Source organism: Apostichopus japonicus, chromosome 12 (genome assembly GCF_037975245.1).
Source record: "Apostichopus japonicus isolate 1M-3 chromosome 12, ASM3797524v1, whole genome shotgun sequence".
NCBI lineage: Eukaryota > Metazoa > Echinodermata > Holothuroidea > Aspidochirotida > Stichopodidae > Apostichopus > Apostichopus japonicus.
In genome coordinates this window covers 19,132,368-19,150,401 of record NC_092572.1, presented here as the reverse complement: position 1 = coordinate 19,150,401, position 18,034 = coordinate 19,132,368, and the positions used below count along the sequence as shown (strand labels likewise).

General features: G+C 40.2%; 2 protein-coding genes across 4 annotated transcripts in view; one reads left to right on the top strand and one right to left on the bottom strand.

Annotated features, from left to right (window-relative positions):
* The window catches only part of LOC139977250 (uncharacterized), a 131,404-nt gene extending 116,611 nt beyond the window's left edge, over window positions 1-14,793 (bottom strand). Inside the window, exon 1 of the mRNA XM_071986523.1 lies at window positions 14,620-14,793. The gene's annotated coding sequence lies outside the window, so the exon portion shown is untranslated. The remainder of the gene's footprint in view (window positions 1-14,619) is intronic.
* Window positions 727-18,034, top strand: part of LOC139977251 (uncharacterized) — a 35,465-nt gene continuing 18,157 nt past the window's right edge. Inside the window, exon 1 of one of the 3 annotated variants that reach the window (XM_071986526.1) lies at window positions 727-1,626. The gene's annotated coding sequence lies outside the window, so the exon portion shown is untranslated. Of the gene's footprint in view, window positions 1,627-8,661; window positions 9,247-18,034 lie in introns of those variants that run through there. The other 2 variants (XM_071986525.1, XM_071986528.1) reach the window with 2 other exon arrangements.

The following is an 18,034-nucleotide window of genomic DNA, read 5'->3' as shown; positions in this document are numbered from 1 at the left end:
AAAGACCGCACAGTGTATATTGGAAAAAGACTGCACTACATCGACATCACACAATAGTGTAACCTGAAAAAAACAACAATACTATACATCGACATCACGCAATAGTGTAACTTGGAAAAAGACAGCACTACATTGACATCACAAAACAGTGTAACCTGGAAAAAGACTGCACTACATCGACATCACGCAACAGTGCAACTGGAAAAAGGACAGTAGTACATTGACATACTACAACAGTATACATAACCTGGAAAAAGACCGCACTATAATATTTCAATCATGCCTTTTGATAAAACTCAAAGTACAGAGAACATATAGGCTGCTTGACAGGTATTATCAAGTGTTCTGCAAATGTATCGTATTTCAAGGTTAAATCAGCAAGTAGGTGATATTGGGCCGAGTAAGGCTTTTGTACAACAATTTACAACAATGACATTGCATTTCACCTACTGCAGTCCATTTCCTGGATTAGTTTTAAGTTATCTTAAAATAAGGACATGGGGGGTTGGGGGTTGGGGGGGGGGGGGGGTTGGCTTTCAACCAACCGAGTGTAATATTTCCCCTTTAATGTAATCAAGACATGGTCGGCCACCGGAAGATCCCTTTAAGTCTTCATCCGTACTTTCTCAACGTTTAACAATAGCGCTCGATCACTAGTCGGACAATACGCCTTTTTAAACTAATGCCACTGCAGAACCTTCAGCACAGCAGGTAGCCTACTCATGGATTGTAGAGGTCAAGGGTTGTCCTAGAATTGCCTGAAAAGATTAATCCATGATTTGTGCAATTGTACAGTGTTTGCGTATGATCTTAACACCCGCAGGGAAACTTCCATGAACAAACCAGCGGTGGCTTAATGATCCGATAAGAACTAACAAGGCGTAACCCAGGTGACTGACTGAGAGAGTCCCAAGGGAGCTGTTTGTCCGGTCACAACAAGACCCCCTTACGTTGTATTCGCCCGCAACTGTCCGCACCTGTGCGATCTCCTGTTCCCCCCCCCCCCCCAAAAAAAAAAATTGTCTTACGTGGAATTTTTTTCTTGAACTTACTGGTGTGCAGGACTATATTGAAATTAGGGTTGTTTGTTGTTACAACGTGACGGGTGCTCCAACGGGGTTAGGAAGAAGCTGTTAGACGGCTCGGTTCGCACATGTCGACGGTATTGGACGAGGCTACGGCGAACGTAACAACACGACAATCATCAGCAAGGAGCTGTTATTGCGGTATCATTACCTACATAAAGTTGTGCAGGTGTGCTTAATGCAACCAGATGGTATCATTGTAGCTACTGCTTGATAGAAAGAAGGTAGCGAATAAAAACCTTACGAGTAACTCTGTTCCCGAGTGTATCTGTGCATACAGTTGGCATAGTCGCTAATACACTGCACAGTCATAGCCACATCCTCTTACCTCTTTAACTGGCTGATTGTTGTACGTTGGAACCTGTTGACAATTCACATACCTCTCGTCCGTGTATCACTGGTATTCACGGGACGTTCTCAGTTATTGTATGTATGCTACCCTGCAAGATCAGAGGTACAGATCATACGACCACCTCTCGCTGGAAGTCTATTTCCATCATGGATCAGCTTAGGCTCTTTACCTGTGTAGTCCTTCTATGCGGTAAGTTAGTAATACATTTCGTTTCATCTATTTTTTTCCCCACACCTGTGCATGTGTGTTGAGGTCAGTATACCAATATATATATAATGTCTTGTGTATAGTAGGCATGTCTGATCATTCTTAGCGATGAAACATCATACCATAATATATTACTTCTGGTGGCGCTACTCTAGTGGCGACGCAACTCGCTCAAGCTCTTGAAATTTCTACTTTTTTCGACACTCGTTCTACACTAGAAGTTCATGGAACATTACTGAACATGGAATCAAAGGTTCTAACGTTTGGATTAGTATTTCTTTTGGTGACGACGTGTTCCGGTTTGGGAGAAAACGATGTGTTTATATCAGCGTCTAGGCTGTACTATTCTCCAGCCCAGCTACATGCCCTACGTAATGTGAAGCGTGTAGGCCTACACACTGGATCACCTATCCTAACCAACTATGCGGACATTCCGAAAGAAATCAAGAAAAGGAAACGAGGAAAACCGGGAGGTGTTAAAAGACGGATACGTAGACAGAAATGTAAGCCTTTTTTACCAACTATTATTATGGGTAACGTTCAATCCCTGAGCAATAAGATCGACGAGCTATGTGCCAATGTGAACTACCTAAATGAATTTCGGAATGCTAGTCTCATGTCATTCACGGAGACCTGGCTTACTGAACATCATAATGACGCTCATGTATCAGTCAATGGATTCAAGTTAATGCGAGGTGATCGGACTACTGATTCGGGGAAGGAGAAAGGGGGAGGTGTATGCTTATATGTCAACGAGAATTGGTGCCATCCCAACCATGCAACCATCAAGCATCATTCATGTTCTACAAACGTTGAGATTCTGACAGTCAGTTTGAGGCCGTACTATTTACCCAGGGAGTTCTCCCATGTCATTGTTTGTACTGTTTATGTTCCTCATCGGAGTGCTGCGAAACTGGCTGCTTTGGAACTGTGTGACGTGATACATGAATTGGAAACGGCATCTCCCGACGCAGTATTCATCGTCAATGGGGATTTCAATCATTGTAGCCTCCGGAAAAGTAATGTGCACTACTATCAACATGTGACTTGCACAACACGAGCTACTGCTACCCTGGATTTGCTCTATTCAAACGTAAAGGATGCCTACAACTCCATTCAATTGCCAGCCCTTGGTAATGCCGATCAACTTACTACCCAAGTACAGACCTATTGTTCAGAGGCAGAAACCGTCGACCGTGACTGTTCAACAATGGAACGAAGACAGCTTAGAACATCTTAGAGCTGAACTGGATGCTACTGATTGGAATGCCTTTATAGACGCTGCCGGGGACTTGGATGAATTGACGGAAACAGTAAGCGATTACATAAATTTTTGTGTTGAACTTACAATTCCAACAAAGCAGATTAAAGTTTATCCTAACAACAAACCTTGGATTACGAAACGGGTAAAGGACGTCATCAATAGGAAGAAAGGGCTCTTCGGTAAAGGAGATCATGAGGGATTGAAGAAAATCCGGTCTAAACTGAAAAGGATTATTCGCGAGGAGAGGGCAGCGTATAAGGACAAAGTTGAAGGGCATTTTACTGGTGGCAACATGAAGCGCGTCTGGGAAGGCGTGCGCTTGATGAGTGGTTACAACAATAAACCAAAATCTTGCCTATTACCCAGAGTGGATGAAGACTATGCGAACGAACTGAATTGCTTTTATAATCGTTTCGATCGACAGGATTTTTCAGCTGAACACGACGATTTTCAACAGCAGTTCGCAAATTCTGACTGTGACATCACGGTTACTGAAGATGAGGTTCGTCGTCATTTGTCAAGACTTCACTCATCGAAAGCTGCCGGACCAGACAAGCTCTCCCCGCGGGTCTTAAAACAATGTGCAATACAACTTTCGAACATTTTAACGTATATTTTCAATCAATCTTTCACAACCCGTGTTATACTTAACTTATGGAAGCAATCATGTATCATACCAGTACCTAAGACCAGTGCAATATCATGTTTGAATGACTTACGTCCTGTTGCCCTCACTGCTGTGCCCATGAAAGTTTGTGAACGTATATTTTTAGAACGCTTTAGACCATTCGTAACTCCATTTTTAGATCCTTTCCAGTTTGCATACCAATCAGATCGAAGTTGTGAAGATGCCATTCTTTTGATCCTCCATAAACTATATTCTCATTTAGAACATTCTTGCCGAGGACATTTTGCCCGTGTGACATTTTTCGACTTTTCGTCTGCTTTCAACACTATCCAACCACATATTTTAGTCAGTAAACTTAAGAATATGGACGTTCCCGGTGGTTTTATTCACTGGATTTTAAACTATTTAACTAACAGAACTCAGTTGGTGAAACTCAGCCATTCGTGTCTATCCGATGTTATTCTTTCAAATACAGGGGCACCCCAGGGAACAGTTCTAGCACCGTTCCTATTCACACTTTATACGTACGATGCCCGGTCATTAGAACAAGGTTGCTCACTCATCAAGTTTGCTGACGATACTGCCATGATTGGCTTAGTCAATGGTAATGGTGATGAAGCGTATTTACGTCAAATTCAGTCTTTTGTGAACTACTGTGACCTTAACTTCCTCCAATTAAATGTTGCTAAGACCAAAGAAATGATTATTGATTTTCGTCACAATACTAATCCTCCACCCCCTGTTGTTGTCAAAGGAAGTGTAATTGATCGTGTTACGTCATATAAGTATCTTGGGGTAGTGCTGAATGATCACTTGGCATGGGGAGATCATATTGATATATTGGTTAAAAAGTTGAATTCTAGATTGTACTGCCTCCGTAAGATGTCGAATTTTAATGTTCGTCATGACATCCTTGAAATGTTTTATAATTGTACCATTAGCGGGGTTTGGCGTTATTGCTTGGTTTGCTGGGGTGGGAATGTAAACAAACACGAAATAGATCGTATTAATAGCATCATTAAGAAAGCAGAGAGAGTAGTCGGGGAACCCTTGCCTTCCATTGACTCGGTCTACCACAGCCTTCTCGAGTCCAAACTGGAAGCGGTATGGAAGGACCATACCCACCCCCTCTATGAGCTACTTCATAATAGTCAGATGTCCAGAGGCAGTGGCAGGTTGAGACTTTCGTGTCTCAAAACCAATAGATACAGAGATTTTTTCATACCCCGTGCAATTAAGCTTTTTAATGAGGTTTTATTACGTTGACTTTCATATATTGACTTTTCTTATTATTCTTACTGTCTTATTGTACAATATACACATCTATTTTTGTAACTTTTTCACTGTTTTATGAGCGAGTGCCTGAATTTCCCTTTGGGATCAATAAAGTTTTACTTATCTTATCTTATCTTATAACCTCTTTAAGCTAACATCGGTAAGGCAGATAAAACAAAAGAATTCCAAAGCATTTCGGATGACTTGACAAGTAAGAAAAGGGAAATCGATAGCGATTATTTGGGAGATGTTGTGAGGGTGAGGGGAGTGGGGAGGGGAGGGGAGGGGAGGGTGAGGGCGGGGATTCACGCACCTGGAAGATTCAAAACATTTTAGTCACAGAAGTGAAACTGACTAACACACACACACACACAAAAAAAACGTGGCTCCCCGACTTCCGTTGTATGTTTCTGATGTATGACTATTTACATTGTGGAAAGATGTATAGGCAAACGTGGAAGTATCTAGACTATGTATGTAGCCTATATACGGAGAGGAGATAAAGTAAACAGTTGATGAGGTGTGTATCTAGATGTGACGTCATGTCAACAAAATCCCTCATGATTCCTGCATGTCGTAAAACATGATCAATGTACTTTCAGTAACCATAGTACAATACAAGTAAGTGGATACCAGGGTATATCGAACAGCTTATATAATATTAGGTACTATTATTATTCTCGATGTCGTAACGTCACACGTGATGCATGTGTAGTTGAATAATGAATACCATCATCGGTAACATATACTTTTGGATTTTTCAAATCATTTAGAGTAGTACCATACTAACTTGTAGTTTGTAGTAAGCAACTTAAATGTTTGCGTGTTGCTAAATAATTTAATCCGCCAAACCCACAGCTGTAATGAAGACAATATACGTTACGTAAGACATACCAAATGTATAGGTTTGGATTTGTGCAGGCTGTAAAACTTGATGACGGTTTGGTGGTGGGTGGGGGAGGAGGAGGAGGGGGTTTGGTGGTGGGTGGGGAGGGTTGGGTGGGGGTTGGCAGTGGGTAGGGGAGGGGGATATGGTTTGGTGGAAACAAACCTAATGTAACTTATGCCTCCAGGGATGCTCATGCGCTCAAACATAAACAATGTAAATCATCGACCAATTATTATTCAAAATAAGATTGCAACTGATCAACCAAATACTTTCCCCTCAATTTAATCATTAAATAAAGATTATAATTAACAGTTCTTAGCATGTAGTCGCCCAGACATTATTCATTTAAATACTATTTACATATACATTTAAACAGCAATGTGTACATGATTTTAAAGGTGGGGGGGGGCTGGGTTGGGAGAAGGGGAAGGGGAATATAACTTCCCCACGAATGAGTTCTAAGGTATAGGGACATCAACGTACATAGATGAGCGTCCTCGATCAAGTGGAGTGGTCTAATTCTCGACTTAATGTAATAAAATCCCCGACTAATGATAGAGGTTAATTTGTCCCGACCCCCAATCCCCGACCCCCCATTCCCCACCCATCCCACTCCTTGTGCGAGCCTCCGTATCCAAAGTTTTCATCTCTTACTTCAAAATATAATGATAGCTTGTTATAGCGTCAACTCGCATGGTCTGGAAGAACTAACACACAAGTTCCAACCTTCCCTGATGTGTATTGTGGTCGATTGTTAATCCATTTTCTTGCTGAGCTTGCGCTGTTAAGTTAATGGAAGCATCGTTACTATCATTATTGTAATGCGCGTGCGCGCTACAATATTGGCATTACTGACCAAGTGAACGATACCTACATGACTGGACGTTGAAACTTAAAGTTTTATATAGACTCTGTTCATTTGCAGTTTCAGAGGCTAGCTGCGAAGCCAACTAATTCTGAACCTATCATGACGCTCACAAGCGCCCTCACTTTGAAAGTACCTACATGACTACACTCCCTGGTGTGTTGTCCGCCCAAAAATTAACAACCATGAACAAGCAAATAGTTCTTCCTAATACTGCAAGCACTACAGTTCTGCGTATTTGCAGGCAAATGCTGTTCTAGTTCGCTACTGAATTAGTCTTGGCCAAGTCTTTTGTAATACTCTTTTTCTCGCGTGCAAACTGTACATGCCTCAAGAGTCCGTTTCTGCATACCCCGAATGTTCTTGCTCACTGTATTTTACATGCCCGAGGATCTTTCCGATACAAACTATTGGATATGCAGTCACTGTTCACTTGGGTAATGCGAAAAGAACTTTATAGAGTTGAAACTAACTTCGCTACAGCATACACTTCGCCTTATCGATGTTATTAAAACAACGTACAATAGACTGGTACTTCCAAAGTTAATGAAATACAGCACAAAAATATAATCTGAACGTTCACAGTGTTGACATTGCAATAATCGCAACCGTTACGCTATGTCACATACAAGTAAAAGTCCATGAGATTTGAGTACCAGTACGGATATATATGTGCTGTTAAGTTAAGTCAACAGAAACAATTTGACAGAAAAAAACCCCAAACCTTCCAAATTACAAGAAATTATCTGTAGACCAAAGCGTTTACTGTTTTGATTGAACCAACCATTGGTTTTCTTTTTGCATCTCATCATGGTCATCCCTTGCCATACCACCAAACATCAAAATTTAGTCTTATCACGATCAGAGTTTGGGAAACACAACATGAATTAATATGTCTTGCTAGCATACAGTATTACTCAGCCCTGGGCAATACTAGATCATGACCTTTAATACAGTTAACAGTCCTACACAATATAATTTCTCTTAACATGATTGAGGTTCTAAATCAAGAGACAGATTGTTTGTGGAATTGTCTAGACCCTTGTTTAGGTTCATAAATTACAGTACAACTTTGCCCTACAATAAACCATTGGGCAGTGCAGAATACCACTTAATTAAACTTCACAGGGCAGGTTCAACATATGCATATCTTTTATCATTCACTTGAGAGAGTGTTTTTGTCATGTTTTTGTCATGCTCTTACATTGGTTTCCTTTCTTGCTTTTCTTTTTTACTTTCATATCAAGGCCTAAAAAAAAGCTACAGATCGAGAGTAGGACTGTTAAAGCTAGGAGGAGTGTGTGTAACTACAATCACATACACATTTCCAAACTGCATTTATGGACAGTAATGTGCAGTACACCCCACAGTACAAATCTGAGCATACAGTAGTAGGAAATGAAACCAATTCACGATAATCTGGTATCAAATGAAATATCTAACTAAAGCCAAAAATTCAAAAGGATACTTATCAGTGTGTTGTATACACGTACAAGTCAAACCAAGACGATTCTCATAGACAGTGGCGTCACCAGGGGTGGCCGGGGGGGGGGGAGTCCCCAAAAATTGTGTCCCCCAGATGGGGTTTGCAATGTTAGTAAAAATACTCAAACAAAAGCTTTATCTGCCTCATTTAAAAAAAAAAATATCGGACAGACTAAGCTCGAAAATTCTTGAACATAAAGTTACTTCAAGTTGCAAAATATAGCACCAGATTGCATCTAAGGACCCTTAATTATTCAAAAATTACTCAAAAGGGGAGGGTGACACCCACTCACCTTAGATATCTCCCCCAGGATGGCATTCACAAACCAACACTGTGCCCCCCTAATTAAGTGAAGTACCCCCCAGTGCCCACCAAGATTGAAATGTCTGGCGACACCACTGCTTATAGATGGATAGCTTTTGTCCACAAAATATGCCGACGCTGTACTTCAGAATGTTAGATCACTTAATTAGTAAGTGGGTGTTACTTTCACTTGGGAGTGGGTCAAAGGAGGGCAGCCCAGAGAAACTGAAATGTACCAAATTTTGGCTGGTTAGCTGGAGGGAAATGTACATGTATACATGTGTGGTTTCAGTTGGTGACATATTTGCCTTGAGCTCTAAAGATCAAACATGATGCTAACCAACTCGAAATCATTTGTGATTCCTCAAGCCGGATTTCGAAAAGAGATACTTTGAACACAAAAACAAAAACCAAACCTAGTATTGTTCGATACAGGTGACAAATGCCAACAGTGGAATTACGACCTTCCTTACCGGTTTCGAACCTCTGGACATACAATCAGCGTTCATAGCCTAGTGGTTGGGGTGTTCGCCTATAAAGGGGGAGGCTCTGGTTCGAATCCCGGTGGAGGCTGGAAGTTTTTTCACTGTTCTGGATTTTTCAACTCATTGCGTTTTCAATTATATTCATTTGCCTTTGTCGTTTACCTCCATTTCATTATCATGCAGACGTCTAGCCCTGACTGTACCAGCAATCACTGTGTGATTGTCAGACATACCATTCTTCTGACTCATAGTCATGTTATTAAAGCATCTAGTACAAATACAAGACCAGAAAGATACCCACTGCTGTGAAGAACACTCAACATTGTAACTTAGCTCTTTGTATTCACAGAACATTTCAATCTGAGGAAAACATCTGAAGAGGCCATGTTCACACAGGTACAGTACATGTACGTATGTATCCACTTAATATTGTATCTGAGTATATCACTTAGTCTGAGCAGTTCATATATCATGGATTTTGTGTGTGATCCAAGACAGAGCTCTTACTTTGACTAATCAATGCGTACTGTACAACAGTGAACTTGTGTGTACATCAGTTCATTGGTTTTTTAATATTGAACAGAAGCAGAATATCACATGCTTTTCCACATTAAGTGCACAGCACCACATTATTCAATCAGGCATGAATGATTCGCCTGCTACTATCATGAAAGCCTACATTGCATTCTCACATTTTCAATGTTTTCTTAAACTATACAGGTAATGTTTATGTTCTGTTATAAAGGGGGGGGGGGGGAGGGAGGGAGGAATAATTGCAAATACTGACCCTTAATTGAACTTCTTAAATAAACTGTTTCACCTTCAAGTGCAGATATTGTATGACATCTCTTCTGTTCTACTGACAAAATGGAGTATGATGCAATGCTGGCAATATCAACTTAACACACGTACAATATATCAACTCAACTCCAGTGTCAAAATTTAATTGGAAGTATAAAAAAGAAGCAACTCAAGGTAAACTGTAAACGCTCATTTCTTGTCGGCCTCACAATCATATTTATTAATATTTTACATGGTGATTTTCTTACAATAATTTGACAGTTCTGAAGACAAAATGATCAATTGTCATAAAAATCAACTATTAATCTTTTTAGGAGTAATCAAGATGGCTACTTGAAGGTTTCATAACCGTGAAAAGTCACCACTCCGCATCTGAGCATCCATTCCAGCATCTTATTAAGTCTTAGATTTAGATTCTCATAAACATAACCCATGAAAGAAAAATTGTAATTTAAGCAAAATGTCGGGGTGTCCTCACATTTAAGTCTTTTGACTGGGCATCTACTTCCAACAGGATATAATTAGTCTGAAACATTTATTCATGAGAGAAAAAATCAAGCTAATGTTGGATCATTCACAAATTATTTGAAATTAAAAGTCTTGCACTTAGATTGCCCTGGCAGAGCATTTGTGCATCCACTTAGAAATATAAGTCTGATTCTTGCCTCTTCATTATATTAACCACTCCGTATCTAGGCTAATTGAAACTTGACTTCTAAAGGCCTACAGTAGATTGTTTTCTATTAATTTTACCATCTTCTCTATCTTAGATCCCATTCAAATATTTAGGTTATACATCCATATCAAATTACCTACAAATTTTAATCATAGGACGTGGCGTTGTGACAAGTGTAGTAATTAATCTATATATGGTCTTTATAGGCCACTATCATCTAATGGACGATACTTGGTTGAGCAATTGTACATAACCAAGTATCACCCAGGTCCAGTGGCGTAGCTAGGATTTTTTGAGTGGGGGGGGGCCATGGGGGGGCTGTTCTTTCTAGTGGGGGGGCCGGAGGTTAGTATGTAAGCGGAGCGCCACCATGGTTGGCGCGGAGCGTACAGAGAAAATTTGAGATTTCAGCACCCCCCAGATCGCAGGAGATGGCACCTGTGAGGCAAAATAGCAACCAAAAAGATGTGCAACTTTGGTGACAGAAATGCAAAAAAAGTTTTTTCTCTTTCATGCTGACTGGCCTTGCCAACTCACCCAGACTTTTAACTTGAGGGAAGTTGGCATCATTTGCAGGAATTTCAGAATTCCCAATATTTTATATCTTTACCAGTAGTGGAAAATCCTGTTTCGACAGTTTCGTGGCCATAAAAAAGTTGTTTTGTGGAATATTCAATGACATAGATTCATTTTACTCGAGGCAATATATGAATACCTGCAGGGGCGGCGATCTGTTTCAAATATTGGGGGGGGGGACATCTGCTTGGATGCAGGCGAATTACTGTCAAAGCGGAGCGCCACCATTGGTTGGCGCGCAGCGTACAAGAAAATTTCTGGTTTTGATAGCCCCCCAGATGACCGGAAATGGCACTTCTCGGGCTTGAAAATGACCAACCAGATGTACACTTTTGCCTGAGAACCAAGTTTTTCCTAATAGTTTTTTTTTTCATTCATAACCTTTTGTCAAGCCGATTGTCACCAGTCACACATCATGTTCGACCTCATTGCATTTGTAGGTAATTCTACGTAACGCCCCACAATACCCGTCAGCCCCACTTTTCAAGGTTTTAAGCCCATTATTTGTTCAGAATTTGAATAATAAATTCACTTCAAAACATACCCATAATTTTGCACTAAATTTCATCTATGGACAACCAATATAGAAAACCCCCCTCAACCACTAACAGACCGGTCAAAATTGTACGAGTGTAGAGGGAAGTATACTATGATGAAGAATGTTGGTCAAGGAATTTTCGAAATTTCAGACACAGTTAAATTATTGGTGTACAAATATTAAAACCTCTTATAACGGCTACTATAAAACTTCGATATCATCGAAAATACCAAAAAAATATGCTCGAGGGGGAGGGCGGTCTCCACCCCTTCACCCCCCCCCCCCTCCCTTGGCTACACACCTGCGGTTAGAAATCTTGTAGGAAACAGGCCAAATGGAAACCCAGTGAACCCATATCGATGTGGATTCTATGTATGATTGTACGTACTTACACTCATACACAAGATGCAAACCAAATTTCATTACGGATGCGGTCCGTCTAGCTATTCATTTCGAGAAAAAAAAGTAAAAACTACTTTCGGTCATATATAGTAACAAATTGTGACACGGTTAGACAGGCGCTTTGCGAGGAATTTGCCAAGGGAGGGGCAGAGCTTGTACCCAGACTTTCTAAGCGTAGCGCCACCATAAGCTGGCGCGAAGCGCAAAAGAAAATTTTGGCCGAAAATGCCTCCCAGATCGCTGGAAATGGCACTTCCCAGGCCTTGTAAGTTGCATCTAAGCATTTTCTATTTTGAAATTACTAGCGATATCATAAAAAAATACAAAACATATGCTTAAAAAAAAACTATGCCACCAAATATTGGGGGGGGGATATAAGATACTATATCCCCCCACCTAAAATATTGGGGGGACATGTCCCCCCGTCCCCCCCATGATCGCCGCCCATGAATACCTGATACCTCGGCTCAGTACAAACGGAGCCAATCTTTTGATAGATTGATGTGCTAGGTGGAAGCACTGAACATATTTTCACAAGATATCGCTATCACGCAGCACAACAAGGTTCGTGGTGTATGGTCGCAATCGTCGCATCGACCATTGCCATGCCATGCTGTGTGACCATTCTCATGATTACTACAGATATTGTATTATTCTTATTCTGCCAGATGCAGACGAGAAAATTGTGTAACTCTATTTCCCAAATTATTGAACAAAAAATATTAGCGAATCGCACTGATGAGTGTTTTTTTTACCCCATTCCCAGTGGGGGGGGGGCCAATGGGGGGGCCAGCCGATTTCATGGGGGGGGGCCTCGGCCCCCCCAGGCCCCCCCGTAGCTACGCCACTGCCCAGGTCATACAAAGTAGTGACTGTAGTTAGGCGAATGTATCGTAGGAACAGGAAACACTTGAGACACGCAAAAGAAACAATTACACACCGGCTACAGAAAACATGGATGTAGTTGAACCAGAAACACACCAAACTCAACTGCACACACAATCGCAAGACTGCAATCTGGGTTTTCTTGATTAAAGCACCCCAGCAAACACATTCAGGGAGATGAACACGTGCGGCCAGGTATCTCAAAGATTATACCACTTAAGTGTTTAGAAGTTTGAAATGTTTTAAGTTTCCTGTTTACAAAAGTTATGAAATTTTATCGTTGTCCTTAATTCATTTAGTGAGTAATTAGAGCTGTCAATAATCAATGTTCTCATAGTTAAAAAGTGATCTGTTTCATGTTAAGTGAGGGTTTGATCTAAAGAAAGGGAGACATGACAAGTGTAGTAATTTATATGGTCTTTATAGTCCACCGTAGTTATTATTATTTCACTTGCATCTGAGTCTGCACGCTTGAGACCATATAAGCCTGTTCGGAGATGCAACTTACACATGGGCGCATCTATGTGCTTGACCGAGAATTTTCTGGAAAATTGTTAAGATAATGGACATATTTTTGATTGTGGTAGGCCAGAAATTTAAGTAATAATATTGCCCTACATCGGAAAAGATTTAATTTTGCGTTACACGATACTGCATTCGTGGCATGAACGCTAAGATTATTTAGTATGACATTTGTCACATGTATAGTGTTTACGCGAACATATAGAAAGTTAGCACCAATGAATTATTCATGGAAAATATCATCGTAGCTTGTCATATTATTGTTAATAAATCATGTTAATACAATAGAAAATTATCTCTTCAAGATTTTTTGGTATGTGAATGATCATGAGAAAACAAATTTGGATCAATTTTCAACTTCAAATACTTTTGCCTTTACAACCAGTGCAGATCATATTCATGCAGTAGGCATATAATAGGTTCAACACCGATTTGCTACTTCAATGTCTGTTGTTCTTCTTTTCTTCCGGATAATTTAAGTCCTTGCCCCTTAGAAAGCCCTTCAAAGCCTTAATCGTCCATAGCTTAATATCATCAATGGATATTTCATCCTCCATTGCGAAAAAATGAGAAATACTTCAGTACAAATATGATCGATATTTGGAGTTTCAACGCTACACGTGTAAGTGACGCTACTACTATTCACAGACGACCTGTAATAAATAGCTGCTGGTATCTCTGAACTGGCTTATGGCCTTCTGTAATGATCATGCAAGAATAGATCTGTTAGAAATCATCAATCATATCAATGTGTTCTAATAATCACCGCCATCCAGAAAATAAGATCTGACATTCATTTGAGTTAGACCTAGTTTCTGGAAACTTATTGAGTTGACGCAACTGCACATTCACATGCCAGAACAGGTCTCCAAAGTGGCTAATATCATGAGCCTACCACTTTTCACTATCAGTGCCACATAGCTATTACTGTAACCACAGCCCAGTGAGTGCCTTGCCACAGTTTTTGTTTGTTAGAAATGTATAGCCTAGACTTTAGCCTCTGACTTTTCAGGCCTAACCTGACTTAGGTCGATTTAGGCAACCAACTTTTGCTGATGAATGGAAAACATCAAAATAATTAGGCATTATCAGAGTTGCTCAGTTTCTTCTTTCATGGTCTAAGGTTAGTTTGTTACCTACAGTAGGCCTAGGCCTACTGTAGGCCCAACATGTAAAATAGTGAATATGTTACATTTGATCAGATATTATCAAGCCTAACTTACATCACACAAGATAAGCCTCGGGCCAACTGCTGGCCTAACTTAGCCTAATCTGACTGTACTTTACGCTAGAGTAGGACTAAAAACACTAACTTAGCCTCCTATATTCGGCCCTATCCTAGTGCAACAGAACTAGCCTACCAGTACCACAAAATCTCACCTCTTGATTGCGTTTCGGTGACCTGCCCAAATTCCAACTCGAATCCGATGTTAATTAAACATGTCTGTGAAGCTGTTTCGTTCGGCAAAGTCAGGAAAGAATATACCAGGCTAAGGTTCACACGATTTGATAATATTAATAACTTCGGGCCCAGTAAAGTACTATAACGACAGTGCTGTGTAAGTTTTTCAAGTTCACGGTACTATCAACTATACGAATGTTGAGGTCGTGAATGCATGAGATGAAGATACTGCCATGTTGCTGGGAAATAGACTTGTTGTAAGTCGTTTTTCTTCCATCTCGTCTCATATTCGGACTGTTTCAAAAAGGAACTCGATGTACCATTGACGGTCATGTGTTGCTGTCCGACAATTGTAAGGTCCCGTTTTCTCTTGATTAAGGATAATTTGGCCCAATATTTCTATTCAGATTATCGCAGTTCTTGATCGTTTTAGTGACACTAGTTTATTCTAAGTCGTGAATTTGCATGATACACAATTGCGTACAATATGTTGCATTACTTGATTTCTCGACACCGATATTGATTGTAATCAACAATGGGTACCATTTGTTTGTTTTTATATTCTTGTCTTTTTAAGAGATGCGGTGGTGGAACAAACGTGGTAGTGTAAGAAACCCATACAAATGAGCAATGTGTTATTCTTTTCTTTCTATACAATACTATTAATACATACTGGTTGCATGGATACTGCCAAGTTACTGCAGAGTAATTTTTCATCACTCAGCGAACCTGGATTCTCTTCAATTTCTTCTTTAGATGGTGTGTGTGTGTATGTGTGTGTATCGTGGGGGTTAATATTGCTCCTGACCGGATGCTGATGTGATACATACATCAATACATCGTCTACACTCGTTCATTTGAATATTATATGCTAGTAATGACATCAGCGGATCGCCTTTGCCACGTAACTGGCGATTCTTGTCCACTCAAGACAATTTTAGAAGGAGTTTATGGAATTATGATATCGGTCTCCACGGGACGGGGGGGGGGGAGGAGGGGCAATGGGGGCATGGAATAGTATCATATGTCAAGAGTTAGACAGGCGATTGAGGAACGGTGAGGGTTAATGAATATGGTCTTACCGGGGTGGACTACCAAGTTTGTTTCATTTCCGATTGCGTGGAGTATAAACGACTTCTGTTTTCGAAATGTAGTATGGTAAAGTAACCTTTTAAGACAAGCATCCGTGACGGAATATGACTTAAGTATGCAAATGATAAAGAAAAAGAACCATAGTGACTTTGAATGGGGCTGCTACGAAATTGGGCCATTTACCCCTAATGGACGACTTTTTGAAGTGCTGTATGCAGATGTATACCACAATTGATTTTTTTTTGAGAAATGATCCCGTGAAACATTGATGCTCGTTAGTTAAAGTGACTGGACCATGCAACCTAATCTAATACACAGACCATTATAGAATATAGATCAGTTCCTCAGATGCAACACAAAACTCAATGGGACAACATAAGAACTTGCCATGGTCTCATATGACATGTGACAAACAATGTATTGTAAAATTTGTCAGAGACGAATATCCGAGGACTAGTATCCAATTAAGGATGCTCTGTCGTTCATATATGAAGTAATAAAGAACATGTTTTGGTTGAGTTATTATAATAATTGATTAACATTAAATTACCAAAGGTATGCACTGAGGAGCTGACGTCATCAATTGACAATTCATAATCATGAACGTTAAACATGAATCTAAGAGACTGACTACGGCCAGCTTGCGGCTTTGATAAGCCAATGATGGCTTCTTCGCGCAGGAGGATCTAAAATACATACATACATAACTGTTATAAAAAGCTCCCCCGCCCCCCCCCCGATGAAAAAAATAATAATTAAGAAAATTCTTATTCATTGGAGATATATCACATATTTAATGGTTTTTCACACGCAAGGCCGAAGACTCGATCAAGTCTAAATATATAACATCATCCCCGACTGAATCCGACGGGACTTAAACCCATGATTTTCAATCGTAATCTTTAACCCACATGCAAACTGCCCGACTTTACCACCAATTTCCACTTAACGACACTGTCGAGTCGGTTCGTGATCAACTTTATTTTTGTTTATCCCAATTTAAATTAATCTGACTCGATTTAACGCTACCTCTTGATCAGTCGTAAGCACAACTGGCCGACTTTATCCACGATTTTTGCCCGTAACGACGGTCGAAGATTAGACGGATCGCATCAATGGCAAAGCAACGGTCCGTAACCCACTACGGTGTCTACTACGCATCCGCGAAACAACCAATCAGAGCAGCGTTTTCAACTTATGTGATACGTGTTTCAAGGCATCTAACAAAATACAAGAGAACGCATTCTCACAAGCCAATGCGTGTAACTGAAAGTGGCTTTGGAAGCGTTTAATAAGAAAATGTAAATTTTATTCGTAGTTATTTAACTGTTCCATTCAGTGTTTATATAGAGTCACACGCAAAAACGAAAAAAATGTTCCTACTTTTATTTGTTAGTTGACTAGTCAAGATAAAATGAATAATTTTGACATGGCATTTAATTCTGGTAGCCCCCCTCCCTCCCTCCCCTCCAAAGAAATAACTCATCTCGAAAAGTTGTTTTAAGTGACATAGGTGTTTTGCTATGGACAACTTCCGCACCCTTTTACCACTTCTCTAACCCGACGTTCTTATCCTCTTCCAAAGGTTATTTCAGTTTCGTAGAGGTACGCTTTGTTATCAATTCTGAAATCCTTACACTATTTTATTTTTTTTCGTGGTAAATGAACATACAGTTGACTGCTGTCAAACGATGCTACTATATTAAGTGACAAGTGGACCACATACATTCCTATTCGAGTCCATTGTTCTTTTCATCATTGTTCTTTTCATCATTGTTCTTTTCACGTGACACTCAGTCAACAATATGGTGAGTGGTATGGCAATGATAAATCAATCCAACCAATTAGGTTATGTTTGCTTTTAAATTTGTGAGAAATGTAACACATGAGCTGTTTAACTTCATAAATAGAGGTCGCTATTGAATAATTTCTCGTGTATACGAACTACTCCTTCAATGAAGCAACTTCCGCGGGGTGGGGTGGGGGGGGGGGGGACTATCCTGCAAAATCAGTAGACAATGGTATACAAATATGAGGTTTGAACTGCGACCATGAGGTAACTTAATTAAATAAGTAGTGTTATTCTACGAGGTGATTCAAGGAGAAATTGTGTACAGAGTGATTGTGACAGTTCGGAATTCCACACTAGTATATAATCATCGCAAGTTATTCAATAGGGGGTAATCGACAAGCAGTCCGCCGTTCAAATCCCGTCCACAGACCAATATATCGGCTAACAGCCTAGCACTCATCCTGTATGTAGGCCATTGAGGCCCGATGATTAAGAAACACACCGGCTTA